This window comes from Onychomys torridus, unplaced genomic scaffold, assembly GCF_903995425.1.
Source record: "Onychomys torridus unplaced genomic scaffold, mOncTor1.1, whole genome shotgun sequence".
Lineage (NCBI taxonomy): Eukaryota > Metazoa > Chordata > Mammalia > Rodentia > Cricetidae > Onychomys > Onychomys torridus.
The window spans coordinates 27,767-34,065 of record NW_023413840.1 but is presented as its reverse complement, the minus strand read 5'-3'; the positions used below and the strand labels follow the sequence as shown (position 1 = coordinate 34,065).

General features: G+C 43.1%; 1 pseudogene; it reads left to right on the top strand.

Moving 5' to 3' along the window:
* The first annotated feature begins 742 nt into the window (after positions 1-742).
* Positions 743-1,922, top strand: LOC118576525 (annotated as a pseudogene).
* Positions 1,923-6,299: the final 4,377 nt, after the last annotated feature.

Below are 6,299 nucleotides of genomic sequence, written 5' to 3'. Positions count from 1 at the left end.
GCTCTGGCTGTCCTGGAACTCATCATGGAGCCCAATCTGGCATCAAACTCAGATCCCAGTGTTTCTGCCTCCTGGGATTAGAGATGTGTATCACCATGCCTGACTTTGATTTATTTTATATGTGTGTGAGTGTTTACCTACATGTATTTGTGTGTACCACCTATGTGCCTAGTGCCAGAGATGTTAGAAGAGAGTGCTAAATTCCTAGAACTGGAATTACCAGGCAGTCATGAGCTGGCATATGGGGGCTATAAATCAAATCGAGGTCCTCTACAGGAGCAAGTGCTCCTAAATGCTGAGCCATCTCTCCAGTCCCAGACCTCCTATGTTAGGGTGCTAGGGTTACAGGCCTCTGTCGCTACTCCGAGCAATGTAGTGCCTGAGTTATGAGAAAAAACTACCCCAGGAAATGAAGTTAGTTTTCAGAACCCTCAGGAACCACTTCCCACTGGGAATGGACTCCAATGCCAAACTGGTTGGAAATGGGTGAGAGTGAAGTGGGCTGTGAGCACTGATACTTGGGAGATGATACTGCAAACTAGGGGTTGGGGAGGTAGTTTGAGGGGGCAGGGGCGGGGTTATATAAATTTGTGGATCAATGGAACTTGGAGCAGAATGAGCAGTGATTGAGGCCCTGTGTTTCTGTGATGAGTGAGAAGGACCCTCTAAACATTATCATGAAAATATAGATATCTTTTTCTAAATGCTTCTCTGGGATCTTTCTCCCTGAAGATCCACCAAAATGAGCAGCAAGACCCTACTCACACTCCAGGAACTGGCTGGTGAGAGACTGTTGAGAGAGGAGGCCTTGGCCAACATTGCTTTGAAGAACTTACCCATAGTATTGTTGCCACAACTGTTGTAGCAGGCCTGTGATGGTAATCATGTTAATGTCCTGAGGACAATAGTGTCTTCCTGGCCCTTCCCCCGATTCCCTCTGGAGGCTCTGAAGAGAACAAGATACTCAGAGACCCAAGTACAAGTTGTCCTAGAGGAGATTCCAGGAGATTCACCCCAGGTGAGGAAGACATGGGTACCCTGGGAGGGAAGCCCAGAGCAGAGATAATAGGAGTCAAAATGGGGAATGGGGGCCAAGAATGGAGCAGAGGTTTCTGATGGCAGCAGCTTTCATAACTACAGACTTTGGCCATTGTTGAGCCATGTGGGAGAGGGCTGTGCAGGGTACAGGACTCATGGTGGATACAGCTGTGGCTGAAGGACTGCCCCTGCTTCCCATGGGTCCTAGAATTTGGACAGCTTGAGGGCTGGAATAAAACACAGGCGAGACATTGTGTCCTGACTTGCTGCTGAGGCTCTTTTCTGTTTCACCCACAGGCAGTACAAACTGGAAGTGCTGGATTTACGGTCTGTGGGTCAGAACTATTTGCATGTGTGGTCTAGGTCCGTGGATAACTGGTTATCACAGACCTCAAGTAAGACTCGAGCAGTTGGCAGGCCATTCGAAGGCGGGAGTGAAGCAGCCCTTGAAGGTGGTAGTGGACTTGTTTTTCATAGAAGGACCTCTTAGCCAGTTCTTAGGGCGCCTCCTTGAATGGAGTGATAAGAGGAAAGGGTTGTTACAGCTGTACTGTAATGAGCTTCAGATTTGGTCAGCATCCTATTTTAACCACAAGAAGCTCTCAGAAAAGGTAAACCTGGAATATGTAGAAACACTGGGCCTGCATGATGATTTCTGCAATCCGGTTTTCTTGCTGAACTTGACATCTTATCTGGGCTGCATGAAGAACCTGCGTAAGCTCTCTCTCACCAACATCCACAGAGATGACTTTATTTCCCCAGAGGAGAATTGCTATATCATCATCCAGTTCACCTCGCAGTTCCTCAAGCTGGAGTGTCTCCAGAAGCTGCATCTGGAAACTGTTCCCTTCCTTGAGGGCCATCTGCACCAGCTGCTTGGGTAAAGACAGATGCTCTGCAGAGCAGAATAAAGCCCTGTTCCTTTGTATTAGTGGGTACCTGCTCCTTGTACCCACCAGTGGATTGACAGTGCTGAGGTATTAGAAATGTCAAGGTATTGTTTCCTGTCTGCTCTAGCCTGGAGAGAGGTCTCACATAACCAATGGTGCAAAGGATCAAGGTTAAACTGGGGTTGATGGTCTGGAAAGGTACATGTTGTTTAGCCAGTTAGGAAGCAAAGAGAGCTACTGAGTGGACTGTAGTTTCTTCCTTAGCTTGTGTGTTCAAGAAAGCTGAAGACACAGGAGGGCACTGATGAAAGCATGTCACACCTGCATTAGTTCCCGGTCTGTGCTCTATTCAGCAACCATGTGTGTGGACACAGCAGTCTGCCTGCTACTTCCCATACAGATAAGGCTGGGGTTTTTCTTTTTCTTAACTGAAAAGATGCTTTTTACTTTAAGTTAAACTATAGAAATGGATGAAAATTTATAACAGTGCTTACCAGACATTTCTCTTGATTCCAGCCAAGTTAGCTGGCCTACATATTTTCCTTTTCTTAATAAGTGGATTTATATAATTATACAGTTAAGTCAAACAGTGAAGTAATGATAATCAAGTAACTTGTGCATCTGAAAAGTACAGATTTAGAATTGATGGTAATAGCTGAAGGTTTTGCGCAGAAATGAGCAGTTTGCCCTCTTTGAGGATCTCTAAATTCGGGGCAGCTTGTTCTACAGAGTGAGTTCCAGGACAGCCAAAGCTACACAGAGAAACCCTGTCTGGAAAATAAAAAACAAACAAAACAAACAAACAAAGAAAAAAAGAATCATAGCCAGGCGGTGTGGTGGCACACGCCTTTAATACCAGCCCTCGGGAGGCAGAGCCAGGCAAATCTCGATGAGTTCGAGGCCAGCCTGGGCTACCAAGTGAGTTCCAGGAAAGTTAAATATGACAGCACTGTGTGTGAAATATCCCTGTCTTGGTGTTCACTTTTACTTCTTGTTCAGTATACTTCCTGAAGATTCCTTTATGCCTCGTGACAGTCAGCACACAACCACAATGATTTCTCATCTCTACTTTTAATTAAAAAGAAAGTGAATCATAGTTTGACCAGCTTCCAGTGACTGTACGGAGAACACAAATAGAGCTTGTTTTTTCTTTTATTTTCTATCTTTTGGGCCAGTGGGAAGCCACAAGGTGGGGTAGACCTGGGAGGATGAGGAATTAAGAATGATTGGAGTCCATGATGTCAATTTCCCATTTAATCAATAAAAATACATTTGAAAAGATAATGAAGGTAAAATAGTGGAATTACAAAGTCTTTTATTGCCATGTGATTATGCAGGCAAAAGGGAACATAAAGAAGTAGCTTCATGGACAGCAATGCTAAAACCCAGACAGAAATGACAATTCCATGGTTAGATATAGTTCCTAGGTTGGGTGGGTTCTAGAGGCCAAGAACATCAAACTGGTCCAACTATTATAGGTATTTACTTGAAGGTGACCATCTTAAAGGAAAATGCTTAAAGAATAAGGCCCCACAGCTAGCTGAGCCTGGTGTTACATGTTAGTGATCTCAGCACCCAGGAGGACCAGAATTAAGGGTCAGAAGTTCAGGGAAAGTATGAGCTGTGAGGGTATTAAGAAAAAGAACAAGGAAAGAAAAAAAGAATAGAGTGTGGATAGATCCCATTCCCTTTGTTCTATTTTTTAATTTTCCTTCAGCTACCTTTATGATCCAACTGAACATCTTAGCATGAACCACTCTCATGTACATCTTTGGTTTGGAAGAAATACACCCATGATAATTTAAGACTGTTAGCCTTTTTCTGGAATATAAATAAACAGATTTGAAGAATTTCCCCATGAGAAGTAAATTTAAAACTAGAAGTATGCTAAAGGCAGTATGTCCTCAGTGTTGCAAGAAAGAAGCACTTAAAGCTTATTTTAAAATCTCCTCCACCCCACTGCCACCCTCTCAGCAGGGTCTCACTGTGTAACCCAGAGATCCTCCTGCCTCTGCCTCCCTAGTGCTGGAATTAAAGGTATGAGGAACCACCACACCCTGAAAGAATCATTTCTTATGTGACAGAGTTTTTCATCCTGCAACATTAGGCTGTGTCTTATTCCAATCTTTTATCAATCCAGTGAGACTTACCAGGGCTGTCAAATTTAGTTTATTGTCAAAAAAGATTTAAAATAGAATTTGAATTTGGAAAATTTTGTCAAAAGTGGTAGGGACTAGAGAGATGATTCAGTGATTAAGAGTACATGCTACTCCTTCATGGAACTTGGGTCCTATGACCAAACCCCCACATGGTAACTCACAACTTAAGTTCTGATGTCCTTTTCTACCCTCCACAGGCACCAGGCACATGATGTACATTCTATTACACACATGCAGGCAAAACACTCACACATGTGAAATATTATATAACATGCATCATATATAACTTAGAAAGGTAAAACTTAAGCCAAGCTGTGGTGACACATTCTACAGAGGTAGGTGGATCTCTTAGTTCGAGGCCAGCCTGGTCTACAGGATGAGTTTCAGTACAGACAGGACTACACAGAGAAACCCTGTGTCAAACAAACAAACAACTCACAGAGAACTGCCTGCCTCTGCATCCCCAGAGCTGAGATTAAACTCATGGGGAGGGTTCTATTATTGCTCCTTCAAGTGTTTTGTTGATTTGGCCAGAGAAGAACCAGAAGATCGTAAAACAAAATACATTTTTTTAAAAAAAGATTTTTCTTTTATTCTTTCTTTCTCCCCCCACCCCAGACTCAAAGGATGCATAGGAAATCCAGTGTCACAGGAACAACCCTGTCTCAGAGTTTTCAGCTTTCCAGATGCTCTGAGTGCATTTGTATCAGAGTTTATGTTCTTTGCATACTGGCTTTGAGACAGTGACTTCAGCCCTGTTATCTTAAGCTGACAGGTTTTTTTGGTTTTTTGTTTTTTTGGAGCTGAGGATCTAAACCAGGGCCTTGTGCTTGCTAGGTGAGCACTCTACCACTGAGCTAAATCCTTAACCCTAAGCTGACAGTTTTGGTTCTTCAGGCTTTAAACGGTGCAGTGGGTGAGCACCACCAAACTAAGAAAACTTTGAGAGTAATAAATGATGACACACTGGGAAGAGACAGCTGGTGTTCCCACTGTGCCCTTCTCACTGTGATATTAGGTTTGAGTGTTGATATAACTGCCAAGTCCTACTTCCATCAAGGGCTGCTGACATTGGCATTGTGTCTGAAATGCTCTTGTCTTAGAAATCATGGCAGTCTGAACACAACCACAACAATGATCAAGTACAAGACCTCTGATCTCCATTTCTTTATTTGTATTTATTGTTTTTGTAACCCAACTGCATTTTCCTTTCCCTTCTTTCTTCCTAGCACCCAAATACCCACTTCTCCTCCTCCATTTCTCTTCGAAAAAGGACAGGCCTCAGCCGGGTGGTGGTGGCACACGCCTTTAATCCCTGCACTTGGGAAGCAGAGCCAGGCGGATCCCTGTGAGTTCGAGGACAGCCTGGGCTACAGAGTGAGTTCCATAACAGGCTCCAAAGCTACACAGAGAAACCCTTTCTTGAAAAACCAAAAAAAAAAAAAGAAAAGAAAAAAGAAAAAAGAAAAGGACAGGCCTCCCAATGGATATCAATCATCCATGCTGTATCAAGTGGTAGTGAGACTAGGCACCTCTTCTGTTTTTTTTTAAAGATTTATTTATTTATTATATACACAGAAGAGGGCGCCAGACCTCATTACAGATGGTTGTGAGCCACCATGTGGGTGCTAGGAATTGAACTCAGGGCCTCTGGAAGAGCAGTCAGTGCTCTTAACCTCTGAGCCATCTCTCTAGCCCCTCTTTTCCTATTAAGGCTGAGTGAGACAACACAGGAGAAAAGGCTGCAAACTATCTTATGCCTGTTGGAATGGCCAAGATAAAAAACCACAAGTGACAGCTCATGATGGCGAGTATGTGGAGCAAGGGGAACACTACTCTATTGCTGATGGGAATATAAAATTGTAAAGCCATTTTGGAATCAATATGGTGGTTTCTCAGAAAAACGGAAATTGATCTACCTTAAGACCCAGTTATATTACTACTGGGCATGCATATACCCAAAGAATGCTCCATCCTACCACAAGGTCATTTGCTCAGCTATGTTAATAGCATTTTTATTTGTAATAGCCAGAAACTGGAAACCACCTAGATGTGCCTCTACTGAAGAATAAATAAAGAAAATGTGGTACATTTCCACAATAGAGTATCACTCAGCTGATAAAAACAATGACATGAACTTGCTGGCAAATGGATGAAACTTGAAAAGATCATCTTGAGTGAGGTAACTAAGACAGAGAAAGACAAACATGGT